General features: G+C 43.2%; 1 protein-coding gene across 1 annotated transcript in view; it reads right to left on the reverse strand.

Moving 5' to 3' along the window:
• The window catches only part of CACNA1A (calcium voltage-gated channel subunit alpha1 A), a 366456-nt gene that overhangs the window by 319781 nt on the left and 24361 nt on the right, over nucleotides 1-22314 (reverse strand). The gene's annotated exons all lie outside the window — the stretch shown is intronic.

Consider the following 22314-nt stretch of genomic DNA (forward strand, 5'->3'; position numbering starts at 1 on the left):
TCTCAGACTCTCAGCCTGGAGAACTGTCATTGAGAGACACCCATGTTGTGGTATTTTGTTATAGCATCCCCAGGAAACTCATACACTGTGACATATCTATCTTTATACCTCTGACATATAACACAGGAGCAGACCCTGCCAACCTCTCGAGCTTCAGATTTCATCACTCTCCTCCTCACCTCACTCCAGCCACACTGTCCACCTTGATGGTCCCCAAACACACCAGGCATGCTCTAGCCTTGGGACCTTTGCGCCTGCTTATCCCTCTGCCTGGAACTTCCTTCCCCCGAGAATTTATCATGGCTTGTCCATTCCCTGCATTCAGGTCTCAACTCAAATACCAGCTCACCAGAGGGGCTGCACCGGACCACCTTATCTAAGGTGCTCCTGTTCTAGCCATACTTTACCTCATTAACCTCTTCTATTGTCAGTTATCACTACTTGTGATGGTTAAGATTGTATGTCACCTTGGCTGGGCCATGATTCTCAGTGTTCATGATCACTTCCCTGTTGAGATTTGATATGTGATCCCCCACGATGGAATCTGCTTTAAGTAGCCAATCCTCTGGGTGGATTCGAACCACCAACCTTTTGGTTAGCAGCCAAGTACATTAACTGTTTGTACCACTCAGAGTCTCCTATAATAATAGTCATGTCTATACAGAAGTTGAAGGGGCATTGGTGGTGCAGTGGTTAAGCAATCAGCTACTAATCAAAAGTTTGGTGGTTCAAACCCACCAGCCACTCCACGGAGAAAGATGTGGCAGTCTGCTTCCGTAAAGATTAAAGCCTTGGAAACCCTATGGGGCAGTTCTACTCTCTCCTATAGGATAGCCGTGAGTTAGAATTGACTTGATGGCAATGGCTTAATGGAATATAGAACTTACTATGTGTCAAGGACTCTTCTAAGTGCTTTGCATGCATTAATTAACTCACTTATCCCTGCCAATAACTGTGAGGTGGGTGATGTGATTGTCATTCCTATTTTACAGGTGAGGAAACTAAGGCACAGAAAGTTGGTCCAGTAGCTTTTTTTTTTTTAATAAAGCCTGGATTTGGTACCAGCCATGGGGTGCTCTTGGACACACTAAGATTACAAAGCTGGTAAGAAGTTGGGACAGCATTTGAACCCAGGCAGTCTGGTTCCAGAGCCTGTAGGCTTAACTACTCTGCTTTATTTCTCATGATTCCTCAAGCTCTATTTCTATCCCTTCACTCCTATAAGAAGCCCTGGTGGCATAGTGGTTAAGTGCTCAGCCGCTAACTGAAGTTGGTGGTGCAAACCTATTGGGCACTCCACGGGAGAAAGAGGTGGCAGTCTTCTTCCGTAAAGATTGTTGCTGTTGTTAGTGCCATCTAGTTGGTTCCGACTCATAGTGACCCTATGTACAACACAGTAAAACACTGCCCAGTCCTGCTCCACCCTCACAGTCATTGCTATGTTCGAGCCCATTGTTGTAGCCACTGTGTCAATCCATCTTGTCGAGGGTCTTCTTTTTCACTGACCCTCTACCTTACCAAGCTTGATGTCCTTCTCTAGGGACTGGTCCCTCCCAATAACTTGCCCAAAGTACGCAAGACAAAGTCTCATCATACTTGCATCCAAGGAGCACTCTAGCTGTACTCCTTCCAAGACAGATTTGTTCATTCTTCTAGCAGTCTATGGTATTTTCAATATTCTTTGCCAACACAGTAATTCAAAGGCATCAATTCTTCTTCAGTCTTCCTTGTTCATTGTCGCATACATATGAGGCGATTGAAAATACTATAGCTTGGGTCAGGTGCACCTTAGTCCCCAAAGTGGCATCTTTGCAGGAGATTTGCCCAATGCAATATGTTGTTTGATTTCTTGACTGCTGTTTCCATGGGCGTTGATTGTGAATCCAAGTAAAATGAAATTCTTGACAACTTCAATCTTTTCTCCATTTATTATGATGTTGCTTATTGGCCCAGTTGTGAAGATTTTTGTTTTCTTTATGTTGAGGTATAATCCATACTGAAGGCTGTAGTCTCTGATCTTCATCAGTAAGTGCTTCAAGTCCTCTTCACTTTGAACAAGCAAGGTTATGTCATCTGCATATCATAGGTTGTTAATCGGTCTTCCTCCAATCCTGATGCCCTGTTCTTCTTCGTATAGTCCAGCTTCTCAGATTATTTGCTCAGCATACAGATTGAATTGATTTTAACCCACACAGCATCCTCCCCTTGTTCTGTTCAAATGACTGCCTCTTGATCTATCTACAGGTTCCCTGTGAGCACAATTAAGTGTTCTGGAATTCCCATACTTCGCAATGTTATTCATGATTTGTTATGACCCACACAGTCAAATGCCTTTGCATGGTCAATAAAACATAGGTAAGCCTCTCTGGTATTCTCTGCTTTCATCCAAGGTCCATCTGACATCAGCAATGCTATCCCTCATTCTACATCCTCTTCTGAATCCAGCTTAAATTTCTGGCAGTTCCCTGTCAATGCACTGCTGCAACCGCTTTTGAATGATCTTCAACAAAATTTTACTTGCGTGTGATATTAATGATATTGTTTGATAATTTCCATATTCTGTTTGATCGCCTTTCTTTGAAATGGGCACAAATATGGATCTCTTCCAGTCAGTTGGCCAGGTAGCTGTCTTCCAAATTTCTGGCCATAGACAAGTAAACACTTCCAGTGCTGCATCCGTTCATGGAAACATCTCAGTTGGTATTCTGTCAGTTCCTGGAGCCTTGTCTTTGACCAATGCCTTCAGTGCAGCTTGGGCTTCTTCCTTCAACATCATTAGTTCTTGATCTTATGCTACCTCCTGAAATGGTTGAATGTCGACCAATTCTTTTTGGTACAGTGACTCTGTGTACTCCTTCCATCTTCTTTTGATGCTTCCTTTGTCATTGAATTTTTTGCCCATAGGATCCTTTAATATTGCAACTTGAGGCTTGAATTTTTTCTTCAGTTTTTTCAGAAATGCTGAGTGTATTTATCCCTTTTCGTTTTCTAACTTCAGGTGTTTGCGCATTTCATTTTAATACTTTACTTTGTCTTCTAAAGCCACCCTTTGAAATCTTCTGTTCAGCCCTTGCATTTCATCATTTCTTCTTTAGCTTTAGCTACTCGACATTCAAGGGCAAGTTTCAGAGTCTCTTCTGACATCCATTTTGGTATTTTCTTTCTTTCCTGTCTTTTTAATGACCTTTTGCTTTCTTCACACGTGACATCCTTGATGTCATCCCACAACTTGTCTGGTCTTCAGTCCTTAGTGTTCAATGTGCCAAATCTGTTCTTGAGATGGTCTCTAACTCAGACGGGATATATTCAAGGTCATACTTTGGCTCTCATGGACTTGCTTTAATTTTTTTCAGGTTCAACTTGAACTTGCATATGAACAATTGATGGTCTGTTCCGCAGTTGGTCCCTAGCCTTTTTCTGCTTGATGATATTGAGCTTTTCCATCATCTGTTTCCACAGATGTAGTCGATTTGATTCCTGTGGATTCCATCTGGCTAAGTCAGATAAACGGGAGCAGTGTAAAACTATTATTGATAAATGGAGAAAAGGTTGAAGTTGTCAAGGATTTCATTTTCCTTGGATCCACAATCAACACCCATGGAAGCAGCTATCAAGAAATCAAAAGATGCATTGCATTGGGTAAAGCTACTGCCAAAGACCTCTTTAAAGTGTTTAAAAGCAAAAGACGAAGGTGCACCTGACCCAAGCCATGGTGTTTTCAAATGCCTTTTATGCATGCAAAAGCTAGACGATGAATAAGGAAGACTGAAAAAGAATTGACGCTTTTGAATTGTGGTGTTGGTGAACAATATTGAATATACCATGGACTACCAAAACAATCTTGGAAGAAGTACAACCAGAATGCTCCTTAGAAGCAAGGATGGCAAGACTATATCTCACATACTTTGGACATGTTATCAGAAGGAGAAGGACATCTTGCTTGGTAAAATAGAGGGTCAGCGAAAAAGATGAAGACCCTCAATGAGATGAATGATACAGTGGCTGCAGCAATGGGCTCAAGCATAACAACGATTGTGGGGATGATGCAGGACTGGGCAGTGTTCCATTGTGTTGTACATAGGGTTGCTATGAGTCAGAACCAACTTTGCACAAAACAACAACAACGACAGCTTTTCACAGATGTAATGAATTTGATTCTTGTGTTTTCTATCCAGGGAGGTCCACGTGTGTAGTCACTATTTATGTTGTTGAAAAAAAGTATTTGCAATGAAGAAGTCGTGGTTTTGCAAAATTCTATCATGCGATCTCCAGCGTCATCTCTATCACCAACCCCATATTTTCAAAATACCAATCTTTCTTTATTTCCAGCTTTCGAATTCCAGTCACCAGTAATTATCAATGTATCTTGATTGCATGTTTGATCAATTTCAGAATGCAGAAGTTGAATTTCCTCATCTTTGGTATTAGTGGTTGGTGTGTAAATTTGAATAATAGTCGTATTAATTGGTCTTCCTTGTAGGCATATGGATATTATCCTATTACTGACAGTGCTATACTTCAGGGTAGATCTTGAAATGTTCTTTTTAATAGTGAATGTGATACCATTCCTCTTCAATTTGTCATAAATGGCGTAGTAGACCATATGATCGTCTGATTCAAAATGGCCAATATCAGTCCATTTCAGCTCACTAATGCCTAGGATATCGATCTGTATGCAGGCCATTTCATTTTTGATGACTTCCAATTTTCCTAGATTCATAGCTTGTACATTCCATGTTCCGATTATTAATGGATGTTTAAAGCTGTTTCTTCTCATTTTGAGTCGTGCCACATCAGCAAATGAAGGTTTCAAAGGCTTTACTCCATCCATGTCATTAAGGTGGACTCTACTCTGAGGAGGCCGCTCTTCCCCATCATATTTCGAGCGCCTTCCAACCTGAGGGGCTCATTTTCCTGCACTATACCAGACAACGTTCCGCTGCTGTTCCTATAGTTTCACTGGCCATTTTTCGGAAGTACACTGCCAGGTCCTTCTGCCTAGAATAATTTTCTGTAAGATTAGAACCTTGAAAACCTCTGTCGGGTGGGGTTGCTGTGAGTCAGGATTGACTCGATGGCAATGGATTTGGTTTGGTTTGGGTTTTCTCTCCTCTTTGCTCTACCCCTTATTTCTTACTGCCTCCGGGATAATTCTACGTTGACGCTCCCCACACTAGGCACCTCAGAGTTTCCTTGGAATCTATCTCTTCCTTCACTCCCTAGAAGAAGTGATACTTAGCTTGCTTATAATTCAAGGTGTCTGTAAATTTGGAGGGGAAAAAAAGTCACATCTTAATTTCCAGTACCTCTAACTGAAATTATGAATGGAGGCAACAAATTTCAGTAGTCTTAGCAGTGTTAGCAGTACCTGTGACTTTGTCATCAACAGAAACCTCATTTTTATGTCACATTACAATTACTGTAGATATCTTCAAATATCATCCCCTACATTTTTTTTTTTTTTTTACGTTGTCCTAGTGGTGCAGTCGTTAAGCGCTTGGGTGCTAACTGAAAGGTTGGCGGTTTGAACTCACCAGCTGCTCCACGGGAGAAAGATGTGGCAGTCTGCTTCCGTAAAGATTACAGCCTCGGAAACCCTGCGGAGCAGGTCTACTCTGTCCTAAAGGGTCATTATGAGTTGGAATTGACTCGATAGCAGTGGGTTCAATGGGTTTACCTTGAGATTAATAGACCTGCCACTAGATCTTGTTTTATATGTGTTATTAAAAAAGCACATTTATTATGGTATGGCAAATCTGTTGTTTGAGGTATTTTGATAACTAGTTTTCAATAGAATCGGTTACTTTGTGTTTTATCTGTTTCGTTTAAAAACACACATTCTGTGAAGGGAACTCTGGGCTTCATCAGACTGCAAAGGACCCCGTGGCACAGAAAACATTAAGAATCTCTGTCCGAGACAATTAGCTAGTGAGTCCTGTGGATTCTCCTTCTGAAATGTTTCTGGAATCCTCTCTTCACTTCACTTCCAATGTGCCTGTCCTGGTTCAGATCCACCACTTCCCTTCCCTGCCCCACACCCATCACCTCTGTGCTGGCCTCCTCACATACCTTTCCTTCCAGCCTTAAAAATTCATGGTAAAATTGATAACTAACATTTACACTGAGCACTCCTGTTTTCAGCAGCTGTTACAAAGAAGAAGCTCACAAGTTGCTTCTTTGGTCTACCCATGCCTTAAGATATAAATGTGTTACAAATATTTATGAGTCAAGAGATTACTCATAAACATCATTTTTGCCTTTCCTTGAAAAATCAGATTTAGCCATACTGAGCCCACAATCCCACATGGTGTCAATCAGCTTCTATTGAATAATGACCATATCCTTTATGTGAGGCTTCAGTACTTCAGTTTGCCACAGGCCTTACCACTCCCTATTAAATTCCTGACTAACATGGACACTGAGCATTAACTGACATTTATCGCCTTAAATTGGAGCTCACTCCAATCATTTGTTGTCTGCCTGGCCTCTGTAGGCAGTTGAGTTTGGCAACCCTGGCTTACAAAGTACTAAAAGTTTCATATTTGATCTTTATAAAAGCCATGAAGGGTGTGCAAGATGGGGATTCTTATTATCCTGTTTCACAGATGATACAACTGAGGCTCAAGAAAGTTAAGCAACAAACATGTGGTCCCAGAGAGTAGAAAGGACCGGGGTTTCTGTCCCCAGACTCTGTTCTTCCCAACTGTACTCCTTTTTGAAATTATGTCCTGAAATACCAATATGTTATTTCCTCTTACCTGAAAATCTCCAGTAGTCTGCTCAAAGCTAACAGGATACATTCCAAGTTTCCCAGATATGATACCTGAGCTCATTCAAACCTGGAAACCTCTCTTAAGAGACTGGCAGCTTTTGACTTTAAGTTTGACCTACTTTCTCTTGAAAGTCAGCCTTTAGAAAGTCCAACAACCCTGAGCTCACCATGCTGTGAGGAAGCCTAAGCAGCCACATGGAGAGAAAGAGGCCACCAGAGGAGCTCTGAGGCACGAGATATATGAGTGAAGCTTCTTGGACTACCCAGCAGTGGAGTCACTAGGGGACTGTGGGGTAGAGAGGACTGCACCAGGTGACAATGGCAGAAGAGGTGACACCACAATGATTGTCCATAAAAGTTTTGGCAGTGTTTCAGCAGAAATTTACATTTTCAAAAAATATCCCTGTAGTTAGTTATAACAACAAAAACATTTTTTGTAAGCCCAGCTTACATGTATGAATATAGCTACAAGGCTAAAACTCTATGCTAATTTACTTTTTGAACCTTCTAATACGCTCCGGTCATAACTGTCATTGTTACCCAATTACAGCGACGCTTTGAATCACGTGGCTTTGTCTCCAAGTACATGGCTGTTGTTTTCGTTGCTGCCAGAGTTTTTATAGTTGCTGATTTTTGCCAGAATTTTTGGTGTTTTAGCTACAATATTGTGGTAATTAGTATTCATGAACCTAAATCAATAACTTTTTTGAGAAGGAAGTAGTAATTAAAAGAAAAGGAGAAAAATCAGAAAAGGCTTCTGCTCAGTTACTAATAATGTGGTAATTCAATGCAGAAAAATTTTACAAAACGATTTTGTTGTTAGCATTCATATAATCAGAGATTATATTTAAGCAATTTACAACTATACTTATCATATATTATCCTGTGATTAAAATTGATAATAAACATTACTAAGGATTCTGTATGGTCTGGTATGGGAGAAGGTCCATGGGAGGGGTGACACCATGAGTTACCACACTGGGTGAAACCAACCCTAGTGATGCCATTGCTGCCCAACCCAGCCACCAGCATAATGCTGCCAGTTGCGACCTTCACCCATCTGTCAGTGGAGACTTGCATGTTCCTATGAGCCTGAACAGGTTTCAGAGGAGATTCTAGACTAAGATGGACTAGGAAGAAAGGCCTGGCAATCTACTTCCAAAAATCACCCATTTAAAACCCTGTGGATCACAACAGTTCAATCTGCAACCAATCATGGAAATGGCATGAGACCAGGCAGTGTATTTTTCCATTGTGCACGGGGTCGTCATGAGTCCCATGTGAACTTGACTGCAACTAACAGCAACAGTTCTTTTCCCAATTATACAGATGAGGAAACTGAGGCTCACGAGAGGTGAAACCACTTGCCCAAGGTTGCATAGCAAAGAGAGCTGGGGTGTGAACCCAGCCAGCCTGGTTCCAGAGGTTATGCTGGGGACCACTAAGCTGAGTGGCCTTCTTATTCAGAATCCCTTAACCCAAGAAAGGAGCCATGGTGATGCAGTGGTTAAGCCCTTCGCTGTTAATTGTGAAGGTCGGCAGGTTCGAACCCACCAGCCACTCTGTGGGAGAAAGATGTAGCAGTCTGCTTCTGTAAAGATTTACAGCCTTGGAAGCCCTATGGGGGTCACTATGATTTGGAATCAACTTGATGGCTACAGGTTTTGTTTTTTGGCTTTAACCCAAGAGGCAGCCTGTAGGAGCCACATATAAATATCGCCCAGGTGGTCCCCAGACCACAGGGAGGAAATGCATAAACGAGGCAGACTTCTCCTGAAGGTGGTATTACCTGAGCCCTGCCACCTCAACCTGAGTCACCTTGTTAGTATAACAAAGACATTCCAATCAGTACCAAGGGCCACCTCAGCTGCACTCTCCCAGGCTCTCTGCATGAAGAGCTTTCGTAAAGCGCTCAGAGGAGCTCCAATTGGACGGATTATGATTTGAATGGAGCTCCTTCTGCCCCCAAGTCTGTCCTTTCCACCACATTTGGGGCCCTTTGGAAGAATGTAAAACAGGCAAGAACTGCCTTGTTGGATGGTGAAGGAACACATTTGCTCATGGGGAGATGGCATGATTGTTTTTTAACTGAATTGTCACTCATTTGAAGTGCAACGTGTAACATGGGGCAGATCTCTATGTACACTTGGACTTTGTTTCCTCATTTGTGATCCAGAGATTAGAACACCTGCCCTAGCCAAGGGTTATTATCATAATCACAGGAGACAAAGGAGAGAAAGGGGCTGTGAGAAGTTGGAAACATCAGAAGGTGGTGTGGGGTGGAGAATTACTTTACCCAAAGGATTTGGTCTTTGTCCCTGGTTTCTGGGAGGTAACCTCTAAGCACTTGGTACTTCCCAGTTTGATTGGAATGTCTTTGTTATGCTAACAGGGTGACTCAGGGTGTGGGGCTGAGAAGACCCACCAGGTAATATCAGCTCAACCTCCCCTAGGAGAGGAGGGGGCTGGAGAATGAGTTGAACCACATGGGCCAAGTGTATAATCATACCTATGTAATGAAACCCCAATAAAAACTCTGGACACATTCCTACACCAACAAAGAGAACTCCTAAAAGGAAATCAGGAAAAGAATACCATTTACAATAGCCCTCAAAAAGATAAAATACTTAGGAGTAAATCTAACTACAGACATAAAAGACTTATACACAGAAAACTACAAAACACTGTTGCAGAAAACTAAAATAGACCTACATAAATGGAAAAACATACCATGTTCATGAATAGGAAGACTTAACATTGTGAAAATGTCAATACTACCCAAAGCAATCTACAGATATAATGCAATCCCAATCCAAATTCCAACATCATTCTTTAATGAGGTGGAAAAAATAATCACTAAGTTTATATGGAAAGAAAAGAGGCCACAGAGAAGGAAAGCATTATTGAAGAAGAACAAAGTAGGAGGCCTCACACTCTTTGATCTTAGAACCTACTATACAGCCGTGGTAGTCAAAACAGCCTGGTACTGGTACAATGACAGACACATAGACTGATGGAACAGAATTGAGAGCCCGGAAGTAAATCCATCCACCTATGGACAGCTGATCTTTGACAAAGGGTCAAAGTTCATTAAATGGGGAAGAGACAGTCTCTTTAACAAATGGTGCTGGCAAAACTGGATATTTGTTTGCAGAAAAATGAAACAAGATTCATACCTCACACCATACACAAAAACTAATTAAAAATGGGCCAAAGACCTAAAAGTAAAACCTAAAACTATAAAGATGATGGAAGAAAAAATAGGAACAATGCCTAATATATGGCATAAATAGAATACCACATTAAACTAGAAATGCACAAACAGCAGAAAAGAAACTAGGTAACTGGGATCTCCTAAAAACTAAACACTTATTACACTCATCAAAAGACTTTAGCAAAATAGTAAAAAGAGAACCTATGGACTGGAAAAAAATTTTTAGCTACAACTTATCTGACAAGGATCTAACCTCTAAAATTTATAGAAGACTTCAACACCTCAACAACAAAAAGGCAAACAACCCAATTAAAGAATGGGCAAAGGACATGAACAGATACTTCACCAAAGAAGACATTCAGGCAGCTAACAAACACATGAAGAGATGCTCACAATCTTTAGCCATTAGAGAGATGCAAATCAAACTGCATTGAGATACCATCTCCCCCTGGCAATAACAGCGCTGATGAAAAAAACAGAAAACAAATGCTGACGAGGTTGTGGAGAGATTGGAACTCTTATACACTGCTGGTGGGAATGTAAAATGGTACAACCACTATGGAAAATGGTATGACACTTCCTTAAAAAGTTAGAAATACCATATGATCCAGCAATCCCACTCCTAGGTATATAAAAAAATATATATATCCTAGAGAAATAAGAGCCGTGACAAGAATAGACATATGCACACCCATGTTCATTGCAGTGTTATTCACAATAACAAAAAGATGGGAACGACCTAATTGCTCATCAACAGATGAATGGATAAACAAATGCGGTACATACTCACAATGGAATACTATGCAACGATAAAGAATAATGATGAGCCTGCAAAACAACTCACAACATGAATGAATTTGGAGGACATTATGCTGAGCGAAATAAGTCAATGAAAAAAGGACAAATATTGATGAGACCACTATTATAAATAGTCAAGAAAAGGTTTACACACAGAAAGAAGCATTTTTTGATGGTTACCAGGGATGGGAGGAGGAGGGAGGGAAAATCACTAACTAGAGAGTTGTTGTTGTTGTTAGGTACTGTTGAGTCGGTTCTGACTCACAGCGACCCTAGGTACCACAGAACAAAACACTGCCTGGTCCGTGCCAGGCTCACAGTCATTGTTATGCTTGAACCCATTGTTGTGGCCACTGTGTCAATCCATCTCGTTGAGGGTCTTCCCTCTTTTCCGCTGACCCTGTGCTTTACCAAGCATGATGTCCTTCGCCAGGGACTGATCCCTCCTGACAACATGTCCAAAGTATGTAAGACGCAGTCTCGCCATCCTTGCTTCTAAGAAGCATTCTGGTTGTACTTCTTCCAAGACAGATTCGTTTGTTCTTTTAGCAATCCATGGTATATTCAATATTCTTTGCCAACACCACAATTCAAAGGCTTTCTTCGGTCTTCCTTATTCATTGTCCGGCTTTCACATGCAAATGATGCAATTGAAAATACCATGGCTTGGGTCAGGCGCACTTAGTCTTCAAGGTAACATCTTTGTCTCTTTAACAAAAGAAAAGGGTCTCTCGGCTGTGGAGTTTAGTACTTAAAGGACAGGGAAATCTTAATAATCACAACTTCATTAATTCATCCATCCATTCATTCATTCTACTACATGCGAAGCATTTCCAAATTCAAGATCTTACAGGGAGAAGAGGTAAGATCTTGGGCTCTGGACTTGGACACATCTGGGTTTCAAGGAGGGCTCTGACCTGTTAGTTCCTATTGGCTTTGTTATTTAACCTATCCGTGCCTCAGGTGCTTCTGTAAAATTGGGACTGCAGTAAAGAGTCATTGAGCTCACACGCTAAGCCTCTTGGCACAGGGCCAGGCCTATAGTTGGTGTGGGATAAATGGGAATGATTTCCTTGCAGCTCCTGGATGCCTGTCTGTGTGACGTCCTCCTCCTCCAGGCAGACCCCCTCGAGTACAGTGTGGAAGGCCTAGAACCAGAAGATGCCCTGGACAGAGAACTGAAGAGAAAATGGAGTTCACTGACTTTAGTGAGCTTGCAGGCCCCAAGGTCAGAGTCATAGAGAGCTCATCAACACAGATGTTCAAGTTCCCAGTGATTAATTAGTTATTCACTCAGCGAACATTGCCTGAACATCTGCTATGCACTGGGCACTTTTCTAAGCACTGGGGACATAAAAAAAAAATAGCAGTGGACAAGTCAGACAAAAATAATAATAATAATAACCCTGCCCTCATGGAGTTGACAGTCCAGTGTAGAAGGGAGCACACAATTTTAGATAATGAACAGGAAGCTGTGGTCCACAGGGACTCAGCATGAGGGATCTGCATGAGGAGGTGGCGTTTATGCCAAGACTGGAGTATAAGAAAAAAAAAAAAAAGGAACCAGTAATTGAAGAACTTGAGAAAGTGTGCTCCAGGCAGAGGGAACAGCACATGCAAAGGCCCTGTGGTGGAAATGCACTTGATGCACGCACGGAAAAAAAAGGAAGATCAATGAGTAGAACTTGTTGGCGGGGGGGGGGGGGTGGTGTCCAAAAAGTCATGAGGAGGATCAGATGGATAGGTCAGGGGAAGGGCATCCCCAGTTCTTCCATGGCTGGCTACAGCCAAATCTCATTTAAAGGACAAAACAAGGGCCTTTCTGCACTAAAAATCAGGCAGCTGTCCTGAAAATAAAGCTCCCTGGGACCAGACCTATTTTTTTTTTTTTTAAATATCAACTAGGCTAGGACTGTCTAACCAACCTCCCTTAAAAAAAGAAAAGTGCTCTGCTTCCTGACCAAGCTGTCTTTAAAAATCAGGTTTTGGTTTAAATGTAATGGCTGAACAACCTACTGTATTGTCGTTGTTATTTTTTAACTGTGTAAACTGAGGCCTCAAGATGCTAACAGTTTACACCCCCTCCCCAGCAAACAGCTGCCAAGTGCTTACTATGTGCCTGCACTGTTCTAAATGCTGGTCAGATAATAATGTGTTGAATTGAATCTTTGTAAGAGCCCCGTGAGGTGCTGTCGTTCTTCCCATTTTACAGATGAGGAAACTGAGACACAGAGTGGAGAGAGAACTTACCCAGGGCACACAGTTGGTCAGTGGCGGAGCTGGGATTTGAACCCTGGTTGTCTGGTCTCCAGACCAAAGACAGACAGGCCCCACACTGGACCTCGGTCCCCTCGTTTAACCCTTCACCACTCTGAAAAAAAACAAAAACCAAACCTGTTGCTGTCGAATCCTGAGTCCTCCCATTGGACTTAACCAAGTCCTTTGTGCATGAAAAAATAAATGGCCATCTGTGTAACTGTCGGTTATTGTTGTTAGGTGCCATTGAGTCATAGCAACCCTATGTACAACAGGACGAAACACTGTCCATTCCTGAGCTGTCCTCATGATCATTGTTATTTTTGAGCTCGCTGTTGCAACCACTATGTAAATCTATCCCGTTGCGGGTCCTCCACTTTTTTGCTGACCCTCTACCAAGCATGATGTCCTTTTCCAGGGACTGGTCCCTCTTGATAACATCTCCAAAGTATGTGTCACTTCTAAGGAGCATTCTGGTTGCATTTCTTCCAAGACAGATTTGTTCCTTCTTTTGCAGTCCATAGTATATTCAATATTCTTCACCAACACGATTCAAAGGCATCAATTCTTCTTGTGTTTTCCTTATTCACTGCTCAGTTTTTGCATGCATATGAGGCGAATGAAAACACCATGGCTTGGGTCAGATGCACCTTAGGCCTTAAAGTAAAGTCTTTGCTTTTTAACACTTTAAAGAGGCCTTTTTGCAGCAAATTCACCCAGGGCAATGCGTCTTTTGATTTCTTGACTGCTGCTTCCATGGCTGTTGATTGTGGATCCAAGTAAAAATGAAATCCTTGACAACTTCAATTTCTCCTCCAAATTTTTTTTTTTTACTTTTTATCATGATGGTGCTTATTGGTCCAGTTGTGAGGATTTTTGTTTTCTTTAAGTTGAAGTGTAATCCATACTGAAGGCTGTGTCCCTTGACCTTCATCAGTAAGTGCTTCAAGTCCTCTTCACTTTTCAGCAAGCAAGGTTGTGTCATCAGCATAACACAGGTTGTTAATGAGTCTTCTTCCAATCCTGATGCCCTGTTCTTCTTTATATAGTCCAGCTTCTCAGATTATTGGTTTTTACATGATGAAAACTGGATTCTTGGTTTGGGGCTGACTTCCATTTCTCAGAATTCTGTCCACCAGTGGCAGAGCAAGGAGGCCAAGAGGTGCATCCCTAGGGAGGCTGCGCTGACCTCTTCCCGCCTCTGTTGCCGGCGCCGCCCGGCTCGAGAGCCACAGCGCCACCTGGTGGCATACCGTGGCAGCCACAGGTGAGAGAGGGCGGAAATGAGAACTGGGGTCCCCTGGCCTCTGACTCCACGCCGTACAGTGGTCCAAACTGGATGTCTATGGTGGCACAATTCTTAAGCGCTGGGCTGCTAACAGAAAGGTAGGAAGTTTGAACCCACCCAGCTGCTCCGCAGATGAAAAGACCTGGTGATCTACTTCTGTAAAGATTACAGCCTAGGAAACCCTGTGGGACAGTTCTACTCCGTCCTATAAGGTCTCTATGAGAGGAAATCGACTCCACAGCAAACAACTCTATATGCTAGGCGCTGTTCTACCTAGCCCGGGGGTCTGCAAACTTCTGTGAAAAACCAGAGGGTAAACTAAATATTTTACTTTTTCAGGACGGGCGCTGTTGCATTACTTAACTTGGCCATTGTAGTGCAAAAGCAGCCACAGACAACATTCACGGAACAGACAAGTCTGCATTCCAATAAAACTTTATGGATACTGAATTTTGAATTTCATAGAATTTTCGCATATCAAGAAATATTATTCCCTTGAGTTTTTTTCAAACCTTTATAAACACAGAAACCATTCTTAGCCCTTAGATTGTACTAACACAGGTGGAGGCTGGATTTGCCCTCTGGGCTGTAGTTTGACAAGCTCTGTTCTAGGGGCTAGGGACACAGCAAGAACAAACCAGACAAAACCCCTGCCCTTGTGGAGCTGACACTGCGCAAAGGAAATACAGACAGCTAAGGCACTGGGTTTTGCATATGAGTTGGTCATCAGTACTAAGGAGAGAAATGAGGTAGGGAGGCGGGAACAGACTGTGAAAGGGCTGCATTTTAAATAGAGTGGTCAGGAAAGGCTCCCTGAGAGGGTGACGTTTGCGCAAAGACTTGAAGGAAGAGGGGAGGCAGTGAGCCAAGCAGAGATCTGGGGAAAGAGCTCCAGGCAGAGGGAACAGCCCATGCAAAGGCCCTGAGGTGGAACATGCTTGGCGTGTGTCTGAGGAGCAGTGTAAGAGGCCAGGGTGGCTGGATCAGAATGAGTAAGGTGGAGTGTGGGAGGAGGTGGGGTCAATTGTGCTGGGCCTTGAGAGCTATGAGGTAGACTTTGGCTTTTACCACAAGTAAGGTGGGAGACATGGAAAATCTAGATCCATCTCAACTATCTTTGAGACTATGTGTAGGTTAATTCTCTCTCTTTGGCCTCCAGTCATATTAGCCTTTCTACCAATCACCAAACCCACTGCCATCGGATTGATCCTGACTCATGGCAACCCTACAGGACAGAGTAGAACTGCCCCATAGGGTTCCCTAGGCTCTAATCTTTATGGAAGCAGACTGCCACATCTTTCTCCCCTGGAGCCGCTGGTGGGTCCGAACCACCAATCTTTCAGTTAGCAGCTGAGCACTTAACCACTGCACCACCAGGGCTCCTTGGTGGCAGAGAAGTGGGTTTGATTTTCCAAGCAGCATTCAATAAGATGTGGGATGCAGGGACACTTTGGGAAAGAGTGACATGACACACAGCCTATTTGTAATAACGGTGGTGAGAAATGAAAGAGTTAATACATACAAAGGGCTTGGAGCCATGCCCCACAGATAGTAAAACCCATTGCCATCGAGTTGATTCCAATTCATAGTGACACAGACAGTAAGTGCACTGTAAACATTTGTTATTGCTATTATCACAGAGAGTAATAAGTGTTATCCATGGTATGCATTGCAGTTTGCTTTGCTCTCCTCTCTCTCTCTCTCTCCTCCCACCCATGTCCTCTATTTTCAGGTGATGATGATGGCTTAGAACCTGGATGCTCAGAGCACGGCCCATGGACAACAGCATCAGCCTCACCTGGAAACCTGTTAGAAATGCAGAGTCCCAGGCCCCATCCCAGACCTGCTGAGTCTAAATCTGCAGTTTAACTAGACTCTTCAGGGGTTCCTGTGCATGGTAAAGGGTGAGACATGCTGGAAGGGCCTCCCAGAACCCCAGACCGTGGAGGAGGCCTTGCTCTGCACAGTGACTGCCCTGTGTCTGCCCTCGCAGCAGGCTTCCTCTCGTCATCACTTGTTTCATATTGGTTTTTCCTGCTGGATGCTAACTGTTGCGTCCCCAAGGCCCCACACAGAGTCAGGCACAGGCAGAGATGGTATAGTGGGTTGAATAGTGTCCCCCAAAATCCATGTCCACCTGGAACTTCACAATATGATCTTATTTGGAAAAGAGGCCTTTGCAGATGTAATTAGTTAAGGATCTCAAGATGAAATCATCCTGGATTTAGAATGAGCCCTAAATCCAATGAGTGGTGTCCTTATAAGAAAAGGAGAGGACACAGATACAGGGAAAACAGCCAAATGAAGACAGAGGCCGAGCTTAGAGTGATGTAGTCACAAGTCAAATGCCAAGGAATGCCAACAGCCGCCAGAATTGAGGAGAGAGGCACGGGACAGATTCTCCCTCAGAGCCTCCAGAAGGATCCAGCCCTGCAGACACCAGGATTTCAGACTTCTGGCCTTCAGAACTGTGAGACTGTAAGTTTCTGCTGTGTAAAGTCATCAGTTTGTGATATTTTGTTACGGCAGCCACAGGAAACCAATACAGACGGTGTTGTAAATATTTGTGAAAGAAATAAAGAAAGTGGGGGAGGGAGGAAGGGAGAAGGAAGATGGGGAAAGGGGAAGGGAGCAGCACCTTCTCACTCAGCTCTGAGTATGGGGTACAACAACCTCTCAACAGGGGTACAGACACCCTAGGGAGTACACAGGCATCTGTGGGGTATGGAACAAAATACTCAAACTTTCATTTCTGTTGTATCATCTAAACTAAGAAAAGCATTGAGCTTTATTAGTACTTAATGTGTGGTTGACACTTGGCTTGTTGACCATGACCCTCACTTGTCACCATTTGGTGTGTTCATTTAGCAGATATTAACTGAGCACTTACTGGAGACACAGCAGCAAACAAAACAGACATCCTTGCCAGGGACACTCCAGTGGGGGAGACAGACAAGAAATGACAAGTGTCCCTCAGTCTGCTTCTTGGTGTTAGTGGCTCTCAAGTTGACCCAACTTATGGTGACCCCGTGCTCAACAGAATGAGATACTGCCCATTCTGGTGCCACCCGCATGCTTGGTGGCAGGACTGGACCATTGCGATCCATAGGGTTGTCACTGGCTAATTTTTGGATGTAGATTGCCAGGCCTTTCTTCCTAGTCCATCTTAGTCTGGAAGCTCCACTGAAATATGTTCAGCATCATAGCAACACACATGCATTGGCTGGGAATCAAACCTGGGTCTTCTACATGGAAGGTGAGAATTCTACAACTGAGCCACCAATGTCCCCCGTGGTCTGCTTACACCATGTAAATGGGTGGTGGACTGCAATGTTTCATTTTAACTAAGCTAAACTGGTTGGGCAAATCTGCTGCAAAGGACCTCTTCAAAGTGTTGAAGAGCAAAGATGTCACCCTGAAGACTAGGGTGCGCCTGACCCAAGCCATGGTATTTTCAATCGCATCATATGCATATGAAAGCTGGACAGTGAATAAGGAAGACCGAAGAAGAGTTGACGCCTTTGAATTGTGGTGTTGGCAAAGAATATTGAACATACTGTGGACTGCCAAAAGAACGAACAAATCTGTCTTGGAAGAAGTGCGGCCAGAATGCTCCTTAGAGGCAAGGATGGCGAGACTGCGTCTTACATACTTTGGACACGTTGTCAGAAGGGATCAGTCCCTGGAGAAGGACATCATGCTTGGCAGACTACAGGGTCAGTGGAAAAGAGGAGGACCCTCAACGAGGTGGATTGCCACAGGGGCTGCAACAATGAGCTCAAGCATAACAATGATTGTAAGGATGGCGCAGGACCGGGCAATGTTTCGTTCTGTTGTGCATAGGGTCGCTATGAGTCGGAACCGACTCGATGGCACCTAACAACAACAACAAACTGGTTGACATACTGGGCAGATTGCTTGAAGAAGATTTCTGCCCGGAAGCCAAGGATTGAAGAAAATAGCGATGTCAGCAGGAAAGAGCCATGGGGAATGACAGATCTGAGACTTGGTCCCCCTGGCACCAGGCCTCCCTCAGCAACATGGGGAAGCAAAATCATGGCAACCTAATTCAGTCTTTGATAGGAAGGGGCCGAAAATGTTGGGAATGACAGTGAAGACGTTTTGAGATTTGGAGTCACAGTTACTATGATCAGCCTCGCTGGTGTGTGCTCTGCCTCAGTGAGGGTGCTGCTGATGGACAAAGCCACCACGACTAGCGGGACATTCAGAACAAAGGTTTTCAAGCAGATGAGTCAGAAGAGGGACATTCTACAGGACAATCATTCCAGTCAATGGGATAAGGAAAAGGGAGCAGGGAGAGATGCCATAGGCCAAATGAGGCTCAAGGCATTTGGCAACCAAACGCAGCACACGGACCTTCTCAATTCAAAGAAATCAAACGTAAAAAGACAATTTTGAGACAAGCAGGGAAAGTTGAACATGGTCTGGAGAGATGGTGTTATGGGTTGATCTGTGTCCCCCAAAAAGAGATGCTCATGTTCTAGCCCTCATACCAAGGAGCATGACGTTATGTGGAAATAGGGTCTTTGCAGGTGTAATAGGTTAAGATGAGGCCGTGCTGGGTTTGGGGTGGGCCCCAATCCAATGACTGGTGTCCTTGTAAGAAAAGAAGAGTCACAGAAAGAGACACTCAGGAGGAGGCCATGTGAAGATGGAAAAAGAGGTTGGAATGGTGTGTCTAGAAGTCAAGGAACATCAAGGATTGGTGGCAACCACTGGAAGCTGGAAGAGGCAAGGGAAGATTCTTTCCAAGAGCCTTCAGAGGGAGCCCAGTTTTGCTGAGACCTTGATTTCAGACTTGTGGATTCTAGAACCGTGAAAAAATTAATTTCTATTGTTTTAAGCCACCCAGTTTGTGGTAACTTGTTAATGCCGTCACAGAGACTAACATAGATGATATAAAAAATTATTGTTAATTTTGCTACTGTGATGAAGGTAAGGCAATATCTGTGTATTTTAGAAATTTTATCTGAAGTCCGTAAGGATAAAAATGATGTAAGGTCTGGGATTTGCTTCCAAATTAACTCAGAAAATAAGAAATGGGGAAAGTGGATTTATAATTTGAGACTGGCAAAATCCTGGTAACTGTTGAATCGGGTGATGGGTGTAGGGCTCGTTGTACTCTTCTCTCTACTCTTGGTGTATTTGAACATTTTCACAATGAAAAACTTACAAAGCACAGTGCGCAAAAAGTGAAAACAAACTTGTGTAACAGGAGGGCAAGAGGGCTTTGTACCATTAGATTAACAAACGATAATAAAACCATTTAAAATATTTATCGCATGGATGTCTCATACTTTTAATATTTATACTTTTATATATATTTTATAATGCATGGACTAAATGCAGTGAAATCCTTAATAGGATTTATAAATAGACATGCATATGTTGTGGATATGGTGAAGATGGTTAACGGTTTACTGGTAGGGGCAAGAGTTCAGAAGTTTGGAGACCATGGCTGTGAAGATGCTTCAAGTCCTTTCAAAATCCTAGGAAGCAATAGGAATTGGAAACCAAGGCAGAAGAAGTTGGTTATACAAGGAGATTATAATGGAAACAGCATCTTAACCACGTATCCTGATTCTGAATACCCCATAATGCTTTTCTTTTAGCCCTGATATGACTTATTTTCTTATTTCTATTTTCTTATTTTTGTGAGTTATTTTTAAATTGAGTCCCTGCCACTTCCTGTAGTAGAAACTCTTTGATCAAATGATTGCCTCCTTTTCTCCATTTGTAAATTGGGATAATGCAGTCCTTAGAAACCCTATGGGGCAGTTCTATTCTGCCCCATAGGGTCTCTAGAAGTTGGAATCAGCTTGTTGGCAATGGGTGTGGTTTTTGGTTTACTGTATGGCAGAGTTGTGACAGAGCAATAAGGCCACAAAGTGCTTAGCACAGTGTCTGGCATAGTAGGTACCAAATAAATGTTAGCTTACCGTATTACCGTATGAGTCGGAATCGACTTGACGGCACTGAGTTCACTGGGTACCATCATTATTATAAGGTATAGTTAGAATTTTCCTTGGGCAATGGGTTTTTAAAAATTCTTTAATTTGCTGACATTTTGCCTTCCCCTAAAAATCTCTTTTTACTAGACCTGGGGAAATAACTTATTATAACCACTTAAAGTAGCCTCACTGTTCCTGAGAGAAGTAGTCACATTTCTTATTTAAAAAGAAAAGAGACTTCTGGTTTCTGTCTGGCATGTAAGGAACTTGGAAGTCATCCCTCCCATCCTCACAAGAGAAAATCTGAAAATCAACAACTCTTCTTAGGTTCATCAGAGAACTGAGGTCACAGAGCAAAACGGTGTCCCCAAAGCTGGAAAGACAGACAGACTAATATAATCACTGCTTACCGGGAGCAGAGACCACCAGGGCTACCAGACCCAGTGTCCAAAAGTCTGACTAATTGGGTAATCAGGGTAACTATTGCTGGAAGCTGAGTGTGGAGTAGCTTGAGAGAGAAAACTCCAAGAGGCTAAGCCTTGTAGTTACCTCCACACTTTGGCTAATTTCACCTCCAGAGCCCCACCAGGTTTTCACTGTAAAGTTCAGAGAAAAGTCTCCTCCTGGCAGAGGGAAGGGAAAAGTAGCCGTTTTGAAACAGTGCTCTATTCTTGACAAGGGCCTGTCCTCAAGGAAAATTGCTTGACCAGAGCCTAATCAAATTGGGTTATATTACAGCCTAACCAACTTGGCACTGGGTATTCGCTGGGAACCAACTTGGGGAAACCCTGGTAGTGTAGTGGTTAAGTGCTATGACCACTAACCAACAGGTCAGCCATTCGAATCCACCAGGTGCTCCTTGGAAACTTTATGGGGCAGTTCCACCATGTCCTGTAGGGTCGCTATGAGTCAGAATCGACTCAACAGCAATGGGTAAACCAACTCAGAAGAGGGGAAATACCTGACTCCATCTCCATCTAGCCTTCCGCATGGGGAAGGAGAACTGACAAACAAGCCCCCCTCTAGCCTTCAACATAAGGGAAGGGAAATACTCAACAACAGCTGCTCTAGCCTCCCCTTTTACCTAAAGGGTGGGAAAAAATCTGAGAGGCACTTGCGAAGGTCACAGCCTAGGGACACAGACTCACTAAAACACTAAGACCTAATCATAGGACATTACCACCACATCAACATCAACATCAAAGAACCTCAGTTCCTCTTATCCAACACATCATAATCTGGCTTTCAACAAAAAAATTACAAGGCATGCAAAAGAAGAGAAAAAAGAAAGAAAAGAAACGGGGTAGAATAAAATAAGTGGAGTATCAGAGTAAAGAGGGAAGGGAGAGGAAAGGGGAAAAGAGGAGATAGGAGGCAAGACCTGGAGAAGGCATAATAGTGGGGTGGTATTTAGTAATACACAGTAGTGCACCCTAGATATTTGTGGAATGACAGATGGATGGATGGATAGACAGATGAACATATGGAAGGATGGATAGAAGGGTGGATGGTGGGTGCATGGAAGGATGGACGGGTGGTTGAATAGACAGATGGACGGGTGAATGGATGGGGAGACGAAAGAATGGATAGATGGATAGGAAGATGGATGGATGGGGGAGGGAGTGGATGGATGAATGGAAGGGACAGTGGGTGGGTAGATGGATGTGTGGATAAAAGGAAAGAAAATCAAACAGTGTGAACTAAAAAAAAAAAAAAAGTGACCAGTATTGCCTTCCTAATGCTTAACACGCCACCAGATGTCAGTCTAACCTTAGAAAATGCCACCTCCAGGCACTATTTGTACCACTTCCCACAAATGGAAGCTCTTCTAATCTCTCCTTTTGATGATAGCGTTTTTCATCGCCCTCTGTGTTTGCACACCCCTTATCAGGACACCCCGAACCCAACTGGCATGTATAACCCAGCTTACCTCCAGTATGCGGGGAGAAGGGGAGTCGGGCTGAGCAACGCATGCAGGGACTGAGGCATCGTTGTCCATGCCCATGTGGTCAGG

This window comes from Elephas maximus, chromosome 3 (genome assembly GCF_024166365.1).
Source record: "Elephas maximus indicus isolate mEleMax1 chromosome 3, mEleMax1 primary haplotype, whole genome shotgun sequence".
Taxonomy (NCBI): domain Eukaryota; kingdom Metazoa; phylum Chordata; class Mammalia; order Proboscidea; family Elephantidae; genus Elephas; species Elephas maximus.